The sequence below is a fragment of the Pseudochaenichthys georgianus genome, chromosome 11, assembly GCF_902827115.2.
Source record: "Pseudochaenichthys georgianus chromosome 11, fPseGeo1.2, whole genome shotgun sequence".
Lineage (NCBI taxonomy): Eukaryota > Metazoa > Chordata > Actinopteri > Perciformes > Channichthyidae > Pseudochaenichthys > Pseudochaenichthys georgianus.
Genome location: NC_047513.1, coordinates 15,470,744 through 15,490,476, shown reverse-complemented (window position 1 = coordinate 15,490,476; position 19,733 = coordinate 15,470,744). Strand labels below are relative to the sequence as shown.

At 41.6% G+C, this 19,733-nt stretch overlaps 1 protein-coding gene across 3 annotated transcripts in view; it reads right to left on the bottom strand.

Moving 5' to 3' along the window:
- LOC117454713 (RNA-binding motif, single-stranded-interacting protein 3) overlaps window positions 1–19,733 on the bottom strand; it is a 310,119-nt gene that overhangs the window by 243,563 nt on the left and 46,823 nt on the right. The gene's annotated exons all lie outside the window — the stretch shown is intronic.

Genomic DNA, 19,733 nt, shown 5'->3' with positions numbered 1-19,733 from the left:
GATTATCATATCGCAAAGCCTGTGATTTTTTTGTACAATTTTTGTGTCTCAGTCATCCACACCAATCAGAAGTGCTGTGCTCCACATGTACCAGCCATTGTTAATCAATCAGAAGTAGCCCATGATAGAAGGTGATAGACAGATTGATCCAATCACCTGCCAAGTGCTTCTGAAAGTGCCTGCCCTTTCCAAATGGCTTCCAATGGAGCTTTAGATGGTTTGGTGAAACAAACCATCTGGGTCAGGTTAGTACTGCTCCATCACATGTTTCTATTACAGGGTGAATCTTAAACTGAAGCTTGACTTTAAAGCAAACCAATGTAAGTTTCATGTAAGTTTAGTTTTTTCACTCGTAGCTCGGGCTGCGGGGGTGCTAGAGACGGGAGTACGTTGATACGACCTTCCTAGCCGGAGTTATGGCCGCATTTTACAATAAACTTCCGTTGGGTCGCCTAAAAACAAATATCGCAATTCGAATGGCAATTGAAATATTTGTCAGAAAAATCGCAATTACATTTTTTCCCAAAATCGTGCAGCCCTATAGTACGCTGTGGTACAACGGTGGTTAATACATCTACGATGCTCTTTGTTAACAATCAATCTATAAAAAATCTGCCAGTTAATTAGCAAGAACTAGCAATTGATTTGCCAACTACTTCTTTAGCGAGTCATGTAATGTTTTCTAAGGCCATCTCCTTAGAGCTGTTAGTAGTTTTAGACAATAAACGATGTGGTGATTCTCTTACCTATATTAACTTCTATTGCAAATTACAAAGAACGTATATAAACTGACAATGGCTACAATCAAAGCTGACATCTTAACAGAGGATTAACCAACCAGTCAGCCAAGAGCTATTTTTCTTTAACTGACTAGCTGTTTACCAAGAAAAATACTGTATATATGTATTATCTGCTTTGAAATACACTGAGGTACAAACAAGACTTAAGCTGCATTAGTGATTTGCCCTTTGCTCACCGTGAGGTCTGGCGCAGAGCCTTGCTAGCTTGCGCCGCTACATACATTTGCCAGCCGATTGGTTGCGCATCAAAAGGTCAGCGGTAAACAAGTTTAAAAGAATTTGAACTTTGAGCGCAGCCCTCTATGACAATTCAGTGTTGCTCCATAGAAACACAACAACAACGTCAGTGCAGTTATATGATATTTTATCTTGATATAGATCATATTAGTCAGCCTTTGTTGCCATTATTGTCCGATATTCCTAAAAATAAGCGGTTAAAAATGACAACAAAATGAGTGGTGGTACCATAGAAACCACATGTGTAGCCTACACAGTGTAGCTGCTGGCGGAACAAGGCAGCACTTTGTCTCATTGACGCATCCGTCCCAGTGGACTGAAGTGAGACGACGGGAAAAAGAGAGGGGGAATAAGATGAGAGGAGAAGAGTGAGTCTTTGAGGTGACGTTGAGTCTTCCACGGCAGGCTGTTTATGGCGGATTCCCTCAATGTGTGAAAGAAAGACCTTGCGTTGTATCTTCCTCTCTCCTCTCCTCTCCTGCAGTGTCCTTGGCTCTCTGTTCTCTCCAGATGGGCTCGGGTTGCTGCAGCACCTCTCAGGATGACGTGGACTACAGCTGCCTACTGCTGCTGCTATTTCTAGGCCTGTACCCCCTTCCCACCTCCAGGAAACCTGATACACCTTCAAACGAGCACATCGGTCAGGCATTACGAAACAAAGTAGAGCAGGTACAAACAAAAAAGTGTTGTGAAAGATAAAAGAAATCGGGCAAAAAAAGTCAAATGTTCTGCGTAAATATCGCAATCAGCACCTGTCATACTCCATTTAGAAGGCTGTTGAAAATGAAGCACACTCGAAACAAACCACACACATATACGGGAAAGAAAAGTGACACATTACTCATAAGAAAGACAACCCCCAAAGGGTCAGGGTCAAAAGATGGACGCCATCGTCCTCTACACAGTTACTCTTTTCTCCTCTCAGGCTCAACATTTCTTTTTTGTTTTGTTGTTCCCTGCGGAGGCTGGAAATAAAGAATTAAGACACGAGAAAACAAACCAAGTTGCGAGCAAGTCGGTGAACACTGCAGTCCTCCAAAAACAACACTTCTTGATAAAAGTCTATTTTCTCTGCACACTGTCTCCACATGATGTTATCATTTTTCTTTAAATTCAATAAAGTCTTCTCTCTGCGCACGGATGAAAACTCTATAGTTTTGAGATGAGCACACAGTTTTGAGCAAGTTTCCGATATGAGGCAGCCTCCTGCAATATGACTATGCTGAAATGCTGAGGAGGTGCTGCTGTGAGAAGCAGTTATGAACACAGATCATTATTAAACCTTGGGCTTTGTTTTGATTTCCACTGAAGAAGAACAGACAATTATCCTCCAAGTAAAGGACAGAGTTTTTCCTATGGTTTGGAGTCGGATCAAGCTTTTATCCGGAGGACACATGTAAACACCTTCAGCTTTGCTCTGCAGCCTTGAGTGAAAACGGGTAAGTGACTGTGAGGCAGAGGCAGTGAAAACACTTTAGTCACATTGAACTCAAACATTTGAAAAGGACACGAAAAGCCTTGCCTTGCCTTGAAGCAAGCCGCTTTACTGAAGTGTTTACAGTGCTTTTAGTGAACTTCATTGCCAATTAAAAAGTGTGCACTCGCAATGAACAACTTAAGATTGGAGAATGATTTCACAATGTGTATCTCTCATGATGTATCTCAGATACTACCATTTCTATATCACACTGTGAATTTGTAAAATACAGGCGACAAGGACTGCGGTGAAAAAGGCTAAGTGGAAACATAGTTTGTAGCTGTACCATGTATAGTCATGTATATATGCTAATTTGTTGCCACATTGTTACAGGGATAGTCAGCAGAAGTGTAATTACTCTAAATGGTTATTCATCTGCACATGGTCCAAGCAATCCTTCTCTTCAAAATGTACTGAAGGAGCTGGTGACGTGGTTAAGCTATGTTTGAGACTAGTATTTGAAGACCATAGCTCCGTTTTCATACCCAGGCTGCTTTAATTTGTAAAAATCTAAAATATAGTAACATTTTCAGCATTTTCAAAAAGCAACGGCCGTCGTGGGAATTCAAACTCGACCAACCAATGGTGTAGCTTTATCGCTAACTGCACCAGCTCACTTAGTGACAGACGTTACCATTTTTTAACATTCCAACCAAAAAAAGACTGATCGTGCCACTCTGCACCCCAATGGAGCATAACAGAGAACGCATGTAGAGTCATGAGCACATTCCAGCTCTCCTCTAGACCGCTGACACAGGGACATGTCAGAACAGTGGCTCCTGGCCCTATGGGAGAGCTAGACATCTATACTGTCACTGTTGTGAAAGGACTGTACTGTGATACCGATGCACCACCACCTGTCAGATGATGTTATTTTTCTTTTTTTAATGCTCTTTCGGTTTTCAAGGGGGAAATTCACTTCTGAACATCCTCAGCCATTTAGACTTCCTCTTAGGAATTTGATACTCTGCACAGAGATGCTGAAACTCAGCTGGTCACAGTTCCTTTTTTGTTACACCCTTACCGTTAAAGGCACAATCCAACTTAGCAGTTATGGAAGATGTTATGAAATCACCAAAGCGAGATAATAGTTGGGGTACTTTAACCAGTACATTCAGTAATTAATTTAGTTATTGAAGTGCAAGCACTGTGCCTGCCCTGCAATGATAGAGAAACGTGAATATTTGCTACTCATGGTGTTGGTGATAGCACTCTGTACCAAGAGGCTTTATGCCTCACTCACATGACAACACGTTCCTCTGGCAGCACATGATAGCATGCTGAGCCAATCACTACAGTCACAAAACACCAATTCCAGGGCATGAGTGGGAGGCAAATTATAGCAGATTATAGCAGCCAAAGATAATGCATACACCGTAGTGTCTTGAGATCAGTGGATGGTGCAGCCAAGTCAAGCTTTATCAAGATACATTTGTAGTTCAACAAATGTTTAAATTCTAGGTTCGACTATGATGGGGTGATACCTTTTGCTTGAGATTATTTGGTAAGGCTGGTGCCAATAGCCACTTATAACTGGACATACACTTTTTGGTTATTCATGTTTTAGTCATATGCTGATTTTTGATTAGCACATAGTGCTCAATAGTGCAATTCAGTTGGTAGCTCATCTAAAGAAAACATGTTGTGCAGAGCGTGGAAAATAAATATGTGTCAGCTAATGAAGATCACTTTTAGCTCCTGTCATAATTTCTCAGGGGGAAAATGATTTGGGGCACACTGGAGTGTTCACCAACATTTAACAAATGGCCAAACTAACAATAAATCATAAGCCAGCAGGGACGGTACACCCAGGAACACTGAGTCAGCTCCAGAAACTTCTTGAGTTATGGTCGTCCGAGCCATCAATCTCTGTAATTCTGTCAGGCAAACAGTAATAGCTTCCGAATCCACACCGCAAGTCTTCTTTAAGTTCATATGGGTCTGATCAAACTAGCATTTGAGGGTTTGAGTTTATGTTCCGTGGTCAAAGTTTTAAGTAGCAAGATGCATTTCACTGCACAACACAATTCCTTCTTCTGCAGCATGTGTCCTCTGGGGCTGAGAGAGGCCATGTAGGCAATTGCAGATGGAGGATCACACTTTCCAAATGCTCCACACCCTGTTTTATATAGCCTCTCAAGCTGTGAGAAAGCGGAGAAGACTGCTGCCAGACTTAATTGAATTACTCATAGTACACAAACATAGAAATGACGTCTACTTCTGAATGTATGCACGTGTCTATGCCCTGTGTGAAGAAAGTAACAATAAATATTGTTACAAGTCATTGACCACAAACCTTTCTTGGTATTCTTGTTTTTCCATTTGTCTTATAATTCAGTTCAGACCACAATGCACACTGCTTTTAGTACATCCCATCTCTCAGGCAGATAAATGAGTGATTTCTTTTGACAGCCTGGGTATGAAAACTGAGCTATGGGCTAAAAGAGGTGACATGATATTGACAACAAAGTCAAGTGACGAGTCGTGGAGAAAGCATCGAGCCCCTAAAGTGAGATCCAGAAACAGAATACTTGTTGACGATGTATTAATCTGTCAAAGTATCAAAATAATCTGACGAGACACAAAGAGGCATACAAATAAATCCGAAAAAGATACATGTAAATGCATAGAGCATGCATTTTAGACATGACTAAAGTAACTGGAGCAGCACACGTTGCTTGTGTCAGAGGGACATCACACAGTGTGGTATGTTGCTGAGCAGTCACAGTGATCGTACGTGTAAACAGCCTAAATTCTGTTTTTGGGATTGATTGCTCGACAGGTCAGCAGCAGCAGTTTTTGGACACGAGAGTTCAGATGCACGTCAAACTCTGCATCCGAAAATGCAGTGCATGCTTTCTGTCCTGGAATTTGACCTTTTGCAGCAAAATCCCTTACCTGTTAAACCCCATGCCCCCGGGGGCAAAACACAACGATGTTCACAAAACTGTGTCTCAGGGCTTCTTCACATTTAACAACCTATTAATGTGTCATACCCACTTAACGGGAAGAAACTCAGCTAACTGAAAATATGAACCATTTTTACTGAAACAAAATACAACTCTAACGCCGAGAGTCTGAATTAGCTCTAAGCGAAAGAGTGCTAACACACGGTAGCAATATTTTATACTTCATTGGATCTGCACAAACAAGATATCATATGAAAGCTCAGATTCCAATGGTATAAGTTCCATTACTGTGCGACCAAAACTCACGGCGGCGAAAGCAAGCAAGACAACACACAACTTCACTTTACGGGACAAAAACGGCAAATACGTCTTACCTTTGCTGTTTTCTGATAAAAAAGTTGTGTTCAATGGCATTAAAACACATAAACGCTGCTGAAGGTTAATCCAATGTCTCTGTGTCACTTTGAAATGATAAATCCATCATATTTATGTCAATAAACGTACTTTTCCTATAGAGTATAAGAGAGCTTCCGGTTTTGGGCATGCTGGCTGCGCATTACTCTCATTCACCAATGGTAATGTTTAGATGTATGTAGGAACTTCCCCTCGTTTCTATTGGCTCCAACGGTTCAATAGAGGTGTCAATCACCAAAATCAACCGATGGGTTCCAGAGATATGGCAAATCCACCCAAATGACCCCAGAGGTGGGTTTTTTTTTTTTTTAAACCTCTCTAAAAAAGGTAAAATGTCACTTGTTTTGCATCCATCTTAATGGGTATATACTTATATGTTATAGTTTGGATTCCTAAAGCTTTACCTAAAGTGTTTTTGGACGGACACTATCATTTACATTTGTTTTACTATGTTCAATCCGACTTTACTTTAAAATAAAAACATCTACATTGATTCTGACACTCTAACTCACAGGTTTCTCATTACTTTGAGAAAAAAAGATTATTAATTTACCCCTTTTAGAAGTGAAGATATAGTCATTTGTTCTGGGCATGTCATGTTCGCGCCTGAGACCTGAAAAACAGGCTTGGGGATTAACAGGTTGAACCCATTGCATCCAGAGAGTGAATTGACTTGCACCATAGAAGCACAAATATGATAAGTAACACTTAAATCAACCAAAAATGCAATTTTTCAGACGCACAGAACCTTTCGAGTTGGTAACATGAGCAGGCCCTCACGGTATGGAGCTCACCAAAAAGGGCAAAGATCCAACAGAGCAGGCCAGGCTACTACTCTATCAGGGACTTGGCTAAAGGCTAAGGTCACAATGTGAGGAAACTCCAGAAACCCATCTAAATGTAGGAATCCATGACCTCTACACCACATAAGGAAGCGTTTGAGCAATGAAGAGAGCAGCATAAACATCATGAATCATTTAGGACGATGATCATCAAAGGGCTGGGTCAAGGGAAAGGGCAGCAGATTATTTTTATCACAGATATTGCAGAAAAATCCATACTCACAAGCAAAAATAACTGATTATGATATTTCATAAGGTTTCTATAGTGAACATAGTTGGGACTTCCACAGCAGCTGGGGCACATTAAGCCATGACAGAACCAGTAGGTATAGGCAGGCAGAAGAAGATTTGAGGAAGAGAGCGTGTGTTGTATACGGCCGTGAACATTAGCCTCTCATACCGAATGAAACCTCCTGCTGGTTGAGAGGGATTACTAAGGATGACAGGGATGCCTAATATGACTTTCATTAATGATATGCTACAGGCCGGAGGCTGCAGAAGGCCAAGCACAAATTGAAAAGTGTTGAAGCATAACTGTGTCGGATGCCCAGTTTCCTAGCCCCATAGTCCCACTGATTGAATTCCTGCCTCACCCAGTGAAAGAATTCCTCAGCTTCCCTTATTCCCGTATCAGTGGGTGGACTTGGCTGGTTTACTTTCTAACTAAACTGCTATGAACTGCAACAGTCATATAATATGTTAATAAAAAGACCACAATGAGTAGCAGCTGTTAGAAATATACGTTAATGTTGTTCAAATGTTCCTGAAACTTCAAAGACATCCTGTCTAAACATCAGTCAGGCTTCAGAAAGCAACACAGCACCATCACTGCCACAATGAAAGTGGTGAATGATGTGGCGAGTATTTTAGATAATAAGCAGAGTTGTGCAGCTCTATTTATTGACCTTTCAAAAGCGTTTGACACCGTCGATCATCACATTTTAAAGCAGAGGCTAGCCAGTATAGGCATGTCCAGCCATGCAGTAGGGTGGTTTGTAAACTACCTCTCTGAAAGGTCCCAATGTGTTCACTTTAATGGGCTGTCTTCTGAGTGGTTGAACATTGCTAATGGTGTTCCCCAAGGTTCTGTTTTAGGTCCACTTTTATTCTCTATATATATCAACAGTTTAGGTGAAAATGTGGATGAAGCTACTTTTCATTTGTATGCGGATGATACCGTGATGTACTGTGCAGGTCCCACCATTAAGGAGACTGGTGTTAAATTACAGGCTGTTTTTAACACTATTCAGACTCAGCTCTCTGAACTAAAGCTTCTTTTAAATGTTGAGAAAACCAAGGTAATGATCTTTTCTAAAGCTAAAAAGACACCAGAGCCTGTTTTAGATATTGTAACTACGCAAGGAATAACACTTGAAGTGGTTACCTGTTACAAATACCTTGGTATCTGGCTTGATGATTGTCTCACTTTTAAACTTCATGTCAATAACCTGCTTAAAAAGCTGAGGTTTTTACCTGTGCTGGACTATGGTGATTTGATGTATATGAATGCACCTGCACATTTCCTGGTCAAGTTAGATGCTGCGTATCACAGTGCACTAAGATTTGTGACAAACTGTAAAGCAGTAACCCATCACTGTACCCTGTATGCAAGGGCTGGTTTGCTTTCACTAACTGTACGGAGGCTCAGTCACTGGTACATTTGTATATACAAAGCCATGTTAGGGAAACTTCCATCTTATATCTGCTCCCTGATCTCACGGAAAATTGTAAGTGGCTACTGCCTGAGATCGAATGCTGTGGTTTTATTAAATGTGCCAACTGCTAGGACTGTCTTAGGGAAGACAGCTTTTAGATGCGCAGCTCCTCTGTCTTGGAATAGTCTGCAAATTAAATGGAAACTGAACAATCTGGTGCCACTAAATGTTTTTAAAGCTCGGTTGGATGCTACTCAATCGGAAGCTATTGGTACCTGTTTATGTGGATAATTATGTAAATGATGCTGTATGATGTCCTTTTGTTGTTCTATTTATGTTTTTATGTTTCATGTGGAACTACTTGAGCAGGTCTCCCTTGAAAAAGAGATCAATGATCTCAATGGGATTTTATCTGTATAAATAAAGGTTTGAAATGAAATGACAACAACACATCTCTCATTAGCCCTGTGTAAAACAGACAGTATTTCTTAATTGATTTAATATGGTGATACATTCATTTATAATTCATGCTCACATTTGGTAAGGCATTTTAAATGGGGCACGGTATTTATTTTGTGTTTATTTCCAGATTATAATGCTTTGCTTTTAAATGACAGGAAGTCAGATTGGTCCCTTGCACAAATATATTGGGGAACAAAGACTGGCTGAATAATTGTTTGGGGGGTAAAACGGTTTTTGACCTGGAACAAAGTAAAGTGGATATATTGCTGGCTATTGGGCTGACTGTGGCAGGATAATTTAAACATATAGCTAAACTCTGACAGGAAGTGCAAATTCTTTCAGTATCACGATGTAATCTTTGACAAACTTTAAACATAGTACCAATGACAGCGAATGTCTTGATTGCAGAACTGATTTTGCATTGTGTTTTACAAGTCAACAAGTGGTTATTGTATTTTGAAAGGATATTTATGGTCATGGTGCTTTAAAGAATGAAAATCCAAAAGAGTAAGAACCTGCTGTTTTGTTTGTCTGTTGAGCAAAGTAAATGGTCAGAAAGCCAAGTTATGGTGAGGTATTGCAATGAACACTGAGAAACCAGAAAAACTGTTTGCAAAGATACAATGGGGGGGGGATGATCTGAGGTGTGAGGGTGAAGGTGGAGGACTCTAGCAGCTGAACAGAGGTGGATTCTAAAACAAAAGGCTCTCCTCCAGCATGGCGGGGCCTTGTCAGCTAACAGTTGAACTCGAGTGCTAGCTGAAGGCTTGGCTGGCCGCTGTAGAGCTGTCTTCCTTTGCTGACATCGATAGGGGCTCCACAGGAGGGTGAGGAAACAATGGTGTTGACAAGCAGTATCAGACCTAGGAGCATGAAGGCAGGGCCAAACGATTCCATTTCCCAGCCAATTCCATTATCAGGACACACAGACTTTACCAATGCCTGAAAACAAACAATACACAAGCATCCTTCTAATTAAGCCCTTGAGTAGTGCTACTTAGTGCACCGGCATATCTTTGTTGGATGCATGTGAACAGGCTGATTGGATTCATCAGCACTTTTAATGCGCTCCTGCTTCCTCCCATAGGCCTCGAGAAGACTCCTGGCTGGATTCAATGGCCCATCCAATTATTTTCATGTTTAAAGCCCTGAGCGGCAGATTGGGGTCTCGAGGCTGTCAAGTATGTCTTAAGGAATACAAAACAAGAGCGCATGCTGATGACAATGCAGACTAAGGTTGAACAACCATGTCAAAAATTATTATCTCTGTGTATTGTGATGCTAAATATTGTGATTCGATTTAGCACAATTGTGAGACTCAGTTCAAGTAATGTATAAAGTATTATACTATTTTTTATCTTCTTTTGCAATATTATCATATATACCTTACCTCATTAGTATTTTGCCTTTTGGTTCTAGTTCCGTTTGTGTTCCAACTTGTGTTTTACAAATGAACTAATGGGACATCATATAGACGAGGATTCAACTGCATCCAAATGATATTGCATTCTCAGGAGGTTAAAGATGAGAGCAACAAGTTATCATCCAAGAGAGGCTCTCAGTGTTTCAGAAAGATGAAGATGTTCATGACCAAAGGCAGAGAAAGAGCGTGGGGACTGAGAGAGATTGAAAAAAAGTGAGTGAAATGGCCCAGAAAGGGTCATTTAGTGAAATGCTTGAAAGAGAAGTGGACTCACAATACCCCGAGGTGATTGAAATTAATTAAATGTTGGATGGAAACGCACATTCATACTGCCCGCTCTTTTTGAGAATGAGGCAAATTAATGAGGTGATAACCTAAGAACTCTCCTTGCTTTTACTTTGAAGATGACTGCTCTCTTTAATGCTTCATTGGATGAGACAGAGACGGATATACAGAGCAGAGAGGATTCATATCTGGCTAGATTGTAATTCTTTCCCTCTCGTTTCCTTAATGAATTCTGCAGCCCCAAGGCTCAAGTCTGCTTGAGTGTGTGAGTTAAACAAAAGAAGGGTTGCTCTTCTTGAAGGACATTATTTTATCGGGGCAACAAGTAGGTCTTCATGTGCAAAGATAAACACTGTTACACACAGTATATGGATAAAAGACAGTCATCTAATGCTACCAATCCGTAATAAACATCAGAAAACATCAGACTCGTCTTTGGTAACTGCAGCTTCAGAAGCTTTGAAGAAGTAAAGCATCTTAAGTCCTGTTGACCCCCTATCAAGTAGTTCAACTTCTGTATTTTTTCTGAAGCACACTAAAACAGCCTTCACATTCACAAATGTATTTTCTCAAGGTTTGCCCTCGAGTTCAACGATCCTCTTTAGCGCATCTTTGTAAACAAGGCCATGCAGATGAAGTGTACTGTGAGAATCAACCGGAGAACAGCTAACGTTTAGAGGAAGTATGCACAACTATGAACTGAAAAAAATGTAGCCAGAAAAAAACTTGGCTCTAACCTATACAATGTTTTTGTGTAATAATGTATAGTGCGTTTTGAATAACTGCCCAAAAAAAACATGTGTTGTTGGAACATTGGTGTCTGTAGCATGGTGGTGGAGTCAATTTCTGCTCTTTTATTCCCATCAATGACATACAGAACCAAGGCCCAACACCTAGGAATTGAACCGTCCCCCACTAGGACTTGTGGTTAAATTATAAACAGTGTTTTTTCAGATGGGGGAGCCTGAACCGCTTCCTCCTGCATTTGCTGGAATATACGGAGAAAAATGTGCCGATTTCCTCACTAGAAAAAACGACCTTTTCAATTGATAGAGGTGCCGGCTTCACACCAAATGAAATGCATGGTTAGTTTTAAGTAGGCAACCCTTACTAATCTGTGTCTAAAGTTCAACGTACATATTCAATCCAAATGCACTAATACGTTTTAATAAATCTACTGACTCTCCTCAGGTGCCTTGGACTGCAGGCAGGGAACAATATGGATACGCTTGTGCTGTGTAGGTGAGAGTGATTATGTTAAAGGTCAGGGCCTTTTTGCACGTTGGTGAAGGAGGAATGTGATAACAATACTAATCTCATACAAGCCTGCACTGGTCATACCAAATACTGTGCATTCATTCCACAAACAAGGGAGAACGTGAGAATGTACTGTGTCTGTGGAAGAGCATTACTGGCTGAAAAAAAGAGATCACATCCCATCGGATGAATTGAATCTCTTTTCACATGGTATACAACAGCAGAGAATGCTGTGTGCTGTCAGCTGGTGTTAAAGGTCTCCTCCTCCACATAAACACAACACACTTTATGTGCACATCTCTCTGTCTGAGAACAGCCAGCACAGATCAGGCCGGTCCTTCCTCTTCCTCAACGCACTATGGGAGAGATAGTGTAGATAAAAGAGGGCGTTTAAGCTCTGCCACTTGTGGAGAGGTCTCATCTTCAGCCTCAGGTGGTGTTCCAGCACACATCTAAGATTGAAGGCGAATCACAGACACTGCTCGAGGCCAAGCTGCTTTCTACAGCTGTACTGGTGTTGTACACTTCTATGCATGCAGGCACACAGGGAGGGAGATGGAAAGGAGACTGAGTGGGGGAGGAGGGAGGGGAGGGTAATATCTTTATCCATCATAACAAACAAATGCAGGGGCTTCATGGGATGCCTCCTTAAAGGGTAAGATGCGACACACCGCCTGCGAGCAGCGGAAAGCAGAGCTTCAAAAAGAAACAAGGATGATACAAAACACATAGGCAAAAGGCTAACTCCCTCGCATTCATCAAGAGGTTCAGATTTGATTTCAAGCCAAACACAAGTCTCGATTCCTTCCTTCCTCGCTTGTTTCCTTCCAGGCAGACAGACGCACAGACAGATAGTCTATCTCTTCGTTCCCGGACTCACATCCTGCTGGCCTCTGCTCTCTCTACAAATCCCCAATGAAAAAAAAAAGTGCCAGCAGTAATTCTTTCTCTCATTATTCTTTATTACAGAAGACAAAAGCACCCAGGGCTAGATCATATTTGCCGTTAACTAAAGTTTCGGAGACAATTAGCTCAGGTTGTTAAAATTAATCATTGTTACAGCCATAATCTGAGGCCAGCAGAAGCCCGGGAGTTTATGGTTTGTTTATTTGAGCGCCTCCTGTGGATATCGACCCGGCCCTGTTGTAAACTGTAGGATAAGGCCTTCTGCGATCGTTGGGTGGATTTACTTTCTGCACAGGGATAAGCCTTCCAATTGTGACCTAGATTAGACACACGCAGGCTCTCTCCATTTAGTGATTACAGTAGGTTTATCTGAACAAACTTCTAATTATTTCCGTATTGAATCATATGAACATTTCATCAGTTTTTCCCATGTCTCATATGAATTGTTACCGTCTACATGGGGGAATATAACCTTCAGTAATTCAGTGTTTTCTTTCCGTCTTGAAAACCCTTAGCGCTTCTGTGTTTTTGCTTACTGTTGTCATTCCATCGATGACTGACTGTAAACATCAGAGGCTCATAGGATCTGATGTGCGGCTTTGTTAGGGTTATCCAAGCAGTCTCTTTTTTACAGTCTCACTGAAGCAAGTGGAGTAAAGCGTGCCCCAATTTACAAAAATGGAAATGCTTTCTTAGCATTTATTTTTCCATGTTCTTCCTTCAATACCTTTTATCCAGTAGTGCTTTCTTTGCAAGTACATTCTATTGGGATGTTATTATTTGGCAAACCTCGTTTTAATAGGCCTTGTGGTCTTCGTAGTAACCAGCAACTAATAGCCCTGGTCACGCTGCATGAAAACCATATAAACATCCCTGGCTAGTTTCGAGGAAATGTAGACTTGCATTAGATCTCTTTGTTGTTGTTTTTCTCAACTTTCATCGAATCATGAGATGGACACTCTATTCAAAAGACATGGAACTGCAGTGAAGATCACAATACATATTTATGCTGCTAGGCTTGGCTGTTTATTGTTGGTAATTTGCATGAAACTTTGCCTTTGTTGGGAGACAGGACGCCTGAGGGACATATGGCACTCTGCAGATATAAGCATGCATATCCCACACCTGGAAAAGCATCACACACACACACACACACACACACACACACACACACACACACACACACACACACACACACACACACACACACACACACACACACACACACACACACACACACACACACACACACACACACACACACACACACACACACACACACACACACACACACAAGGACCTGGGTTAGCACTCAGAGGACTTTGGTAATTCTTTATAATACCCAACATCACTTACCGAGAGCATCCGCAGCAGACACACTTGCTTAGAATGGATGCGCTCCGGGCAGCTATAAGGAATTCTATTATTTCCCTCGAAAAAACAAGTATCTATATGGAAATTCTTTCTCATCCTAATATAGGTCCGCTGAATGGTTACATGATAATCCCAGTGTAATTAATGGTTCCTCCAGCAAAGGTCTGATTAATGCACAAGCAGGCAATGAGCGCATATGGATCTTTTAGTGCCAACTATTGGAATATTTATTGGACATGTAGGTAAACACGCCTGTTCTCCCACGGGCATTACATCGACCGCACAAGTGGGACATCATTTTGGCTCAATTTGTAGTCCAAACACCTTCAATCCAAAGCAAGAATAGAACTGCAGGGTGACTAACGGCCCGTCTACACTACAGGCATCAAAAAATCTTGAAGCTGGGCTTGTCTGAGGCTTGGCGATTTCTCGCGCCTAAGGCGACCAACAACCAATCAGTGTTTGTGGTCTGTGTGTGTCTTTGGTGTGTGTGTGTGTGTGTGTGGGGGGGGGGGGGGGGATCTGTGTCTGCGTGGCGTATGACATTTTTTTAAATCATGTATATTACTTTTTTCTCAGGTACCTGGCAACCGGTGACTCATACAGGACCATAGCGTTCAGCTATCGGGTCGGGCATGCAACAGTGGCTGTCATCGTGAAGGAGGTTGCGGGTGCCATCTGGACCGCACTGGTCGAGGAGACCATGCCGGTACCACAGACGGAGGACTGGAGAGCCATCGCTGCTGGGTTCCAGGAGCGCTGGAACTTTCCGAATTGCGTTGGTGCCATTGATGGGAAGCATGTGGTGATCCAGGCTCCGGCTAATTATGGGTCCCTCTACTTCAACTACAAGTCCACCCACTCCTTGGTACTACTGGCTGTAGTGGATGCCCAGTACCTCTTCAGGGTAGTGGATGTCGGAGGTTTTGGAAGGAGCAGCGACGGTGGGAGCCTGAGGAATTCCGCTTTTGGAGAGGGCCTCCGAGATGGCAGTCTGCAGCTACCACCTGACACCGTCATCCCAGGAGCATGTGTTGGTTGGAGATGAGGCTTTTCCGGTGCTGGACAACCTGCTGCGTCCGTTCCCTGGACGTCACCTCACCCGTGAAAGGAGGCTGTTCAATTACCGCCTCAGCCGGGCCAGGTTGGTGGTTGAATGTGTGTTTGGCATCCTCGCATCACAGTGGAGAATGTTCCGGCGTGTCATCACCACCAGCCCGGAGGTAACAGAGTTGTGTGTGAAGGCCACCTGTGTGTTGCACAACTTCCTCCGCAGGAAGACGATAGGAAGGACATCACGCAACCCTGTCGTCGCAGAGTCGAGTGATGAAGCTCCAACCCTGCGCGATGCACCTAGGATGGGCTCAAACAACGCCACACGCCGATCCATCCAACTGCGGGAGACCTTCTGCTCCTATTTGAATGAGGAGGGTGTAGTGTCATGGCAGCATAAAGTAGTGTAGGGTCACCATGGCTCCTCCAAACCAAAAGCTCTTTTAAGAGCTACCCATTTTCTTTAAAGAGCAAATGTTCCAAATGAGCCATTTTAAAATCAAACATTCCTAATAAACATGTTTCTTGAATTGATATTATTATATTATGATATGACTAACAACCTTTTTCTTTCAGCCCTGTTTTTACTGATAAACCACTCATAATTTCAATAGGTTTTCACTGAACATTACAGAAGAAAGCACATTATATATACCGACATACATGAAGCATCTGGTATGTTGCAACTGACAAACCACATGAACAAGTGAAGACACAGTATAGCCATAATAACATACTTTAAATAATGTTTTATTTGGTAATGTTGTGAGTGAAGTGTGTGTGATGAGTAGGGTTGGGTACCGAGAACCGGTTCCAACATTTCGATTCCAACGGCATCATTTAGAAATGTGAATTTCGGTTCCACTTTTCGATGCCTGAGGAAATGTTTCTCGCCGCTCTCCGTAGCCTACTGTATGACTGCGGCGAGGCGGGAAATGTAGCGTTGTACCTACACTTCCTACAGCGTAACCTGAGACCAGGGCCGGCCCGTTGCACTGGCATTATAGATGTTCGCCTAGGGCGCCAGATCTGTGGAGGCGCTGCGCTGACAGCTCTGGGAGGGAAAAACAAATGTTTTGACCGTTGGTGCTCATCCTAATTTTCAGGCCTTGATGCAACAACATTCATAATTAAGTAAATGTAACACCCTTTTCACCCCGGTTACACGTTTCATTCGCCCTGTACGATGGGTGCTGCAAGTGATGAAAATGGGGGATGTTGGCTTATCTGGCACCCGCAGTTCACAGCCAAAGTGCGAGTGAGCGAGGGAGAAAGGGAGGGTGCACTGGAACCGGCGCTGTTGTTAGAAGAAGACCCTGCACAAGAATGCAGGGTTGTTGGTTGTTCCTAGAATCTCTAAAAGTACAATGGGAGCCAGAGCCTTTTCTTATCAAGCTCCACATTTGTGGAATCAGCTTCCAGTTTGTGTTCGGGCGGCAGACACCCTATCCGTTTTTAAGAGTGCGCTTAAGACCTTCCTTTTTGATAAAGCTTATAGTTAGGGCTGATTAGATTCAGCCCCTAGTTTTGCTGATATAGGCTTAGTTTGTCGGGGGACATCTTACTTCTTCCTTCTCTCTGTCTATACCCGTGTACACTCATGTTCCGATTAACCCAGCTTCCCCAAATGTCTTTCTTTTTGGTGTCTATATACGCTGGGATCCGGAGTCATGGATGATCCTGCGGTCCTGTGTCCTGGATCGCGAGCGCTGGATCTTGAGTCGTGGCTGTGGTCCTGGATCATCGGTCCTGGATGGATATCCTCGTGGATTCATCTTCCTATTATACACACATGCATTTCCAAACATTTGGACTACCTATGTTGCAAATGTATTATCTTTTCAATTTACACACGGCATCTATTGCACGTCTGTCCGTCCTGGGAGAGGGATCCCTCCTCTGTTGCTCTCCCTGAGGTTTCTCCCATTTTTCCCTTTAAACTGGGTTTCCTTTGGAAGTTTTTCCTTGTACGATGTGAGGGTCTAAGGACAGAGGGTGTCGTATTGTCATACTGATATTCTGTACACACTGTGAAGACCACTGAGACAAATGTAACATTTGTGATATTGGGCTATATAAATAAACATTGATTGATTGATTGATTATTAGCATCTGGTGCTAGCTGCTCTAACGGAAGAAGAAGATGTTTCTACAATGATGTGGAGGGAGAGTCCTCTCCAGTCAGACTGAGGCTGATAACTACGTGTTTAGATAGTTCACTTTAGTCTAAGTTATCTCAGTGGGTCTCAAACGTTTTGATCACAATTTATGTAAACACATATTTCCAAGGCACTCCTTTATAATTATTGGGATAAAACAGGTTTGAAATCATTCCAATGTATAATATAGGACAGTAAACCAGACATATCGTTTTAAACTGGAGAGATAAAAAAATATGCATAAATAAAATAGTAAAATAAGATATGAATGAACAACAGACATAAAATACGTTACATGTATTTGTTATTGGCTATGGTAGGTTATTGGTTATGCTCACATACTTATTTAATTATTCAAATGTAAACCGATCTTTTTCATATGGGTGTTTATGTACATTGAGTTGAACATTGTTCAACTTTTGATGCCGATAGATGCTCGCGATGCTTACAAAGCCATGCCATGCTCCCCACAATGCAGTTCGGCGAAATTTAAAAATATTCTACGTCACCCCATTCAAATGAATCAGCGAAGCGTTGAAAGCATTTTTTGATGCCTGTAGTGTAGACGGGGCGTAAGGCTCATTTTACAGTACAATGACTTGTGTAGCATGAATACATTAAGCAGTATATTTGCATTTCCATATTTGAATGTTATTGTTTGTTTTAATTGTAAGAGAAGTACACAAACTCAATTTGTAGCCAAAACGATTAATGAACCCACATAGACCAAACAAAACATGCAAAGTTTTGTTTCAAAGCCTTGCATGTCCTGTGTAAATCAATGTTATGTACTATATTCAGGGTATATGCAGGAAGTCAAATGTAATATCTTTTAAGACCTATTTTAAGACCCTTTCCATAAATGTTAAGACCTCATCGCCACTTTGAATTTTAACCGGTTACATTGGCGACACACTTTACCTCACATTTACTATACACAGTATTGATTATCCTTCCTCCTTATCTTCCAACCATTTGGACGCAAACTTAAATGTTCCCCATAACGATGTTTTTTAACAACCGGCGTAAACAGACCTTCGCGCGCTATCAAGCAGTGAGCGTGCGATGTCCTGCTCAGATGACGTCAAATCCAACGGGATGCCATAAATAAACTACACAGAATCACACTACACACCTACGCAATGATTACTTTCAGGCAGACTGTAGAATACAACCTCTTTGGACCATTTATATACTTATTGAAAACAAGCTACAAAATGTAATACCTTGGAAAATGCCTATTAATACTTTTTAATAGCCTTCATTTTCGTTAAATTGATTTATCAACTTGTAATACTTTGTAAGACCCCGCGGACCCCCTGATATTGTTGAACGATGCTATAAAAAGCCATGCTTCTGAGGTAGTTATAGTAAATGTGTCCTCTTGTGCGGGGATACAGTAGCTCAGAATAAGCTTCAAAATAAGGCAGTGTGAGAAAAGAAATATGAATAAGAAAATAAATCAAAATGTGAAAGAAATTATAATATATACATAAAGCAAAAATGTACCGTCGTATAGCTCTTGTTCAGAGAAATACAAATGTCATGAACAGGGACGTGCACAGACATTTGGAGGGCTATTGCTCTAAACTGGAAAAATGGCCTCCCCCCCGAAAACAAGCATAAGACCTTTTGAAAATTGTAACTTGTTTTTAATGTAAAAGAAACCAAACGATTATTACATCAACTAAATTGAACAGTAATTCACATCTCATAACAAAATAAGCTAAGATGACTACTTGCATTCGGTTACTTAATTTTAAAAATGAAAACCAGGGAAATTCTTTGTTTTGCGGTCCATAACTCATTAACATATCTAATGTTAGTAACTATTAAAGACAAAATGGGGACAATTCTATTCTAATGTAGTTTGACCAGACCATTGTACAATGGTTAAACTACATTAGGCTACTGATAAAATAGGGCCTCTAACTTAAATAAACTCACTAATTAATTAAACCAGTTCAATACGCATTATTCTTATCATTCTTTATGAGCGCAGTGACGGTAAGGTATCCAATGACTTATTTATTTAGTATTCCATAACTTAGTAACAGAGATGGTCAAACTAAAGTGGTAGAGACATGGCAGAAATCCTACAATGACGCGGGACATTGAACTGCTCACCCGTGAGAGGGCGATCAAGAAAAGTGAGCGAGCGGCCCCGTTGAGCGAGTTTACAGATGAAAAGACACAGAAAGACAGAAGCACAATAACAACAAATAGGCTATATCTAGGTGTTTTTTTGTAAATAACTGACGGTATCAAGAGGAAGTAAAGTCCCCTGGTTTGTCCCTTATACCCTAACTGCCATGAGAGAACTCAAGTTTCCAAAATCCGACACTGAGGTGGTCTTAACGCACCGGCAGCGCTGACAAAGTGTGTTTCCCGCAGCGAGACGCTACAATACTAATTGTGGGCTTATCATGTTGATTCGGCCACAACAGAAAAAAGACAAACAAACTCTCGCTCTCTCCAGA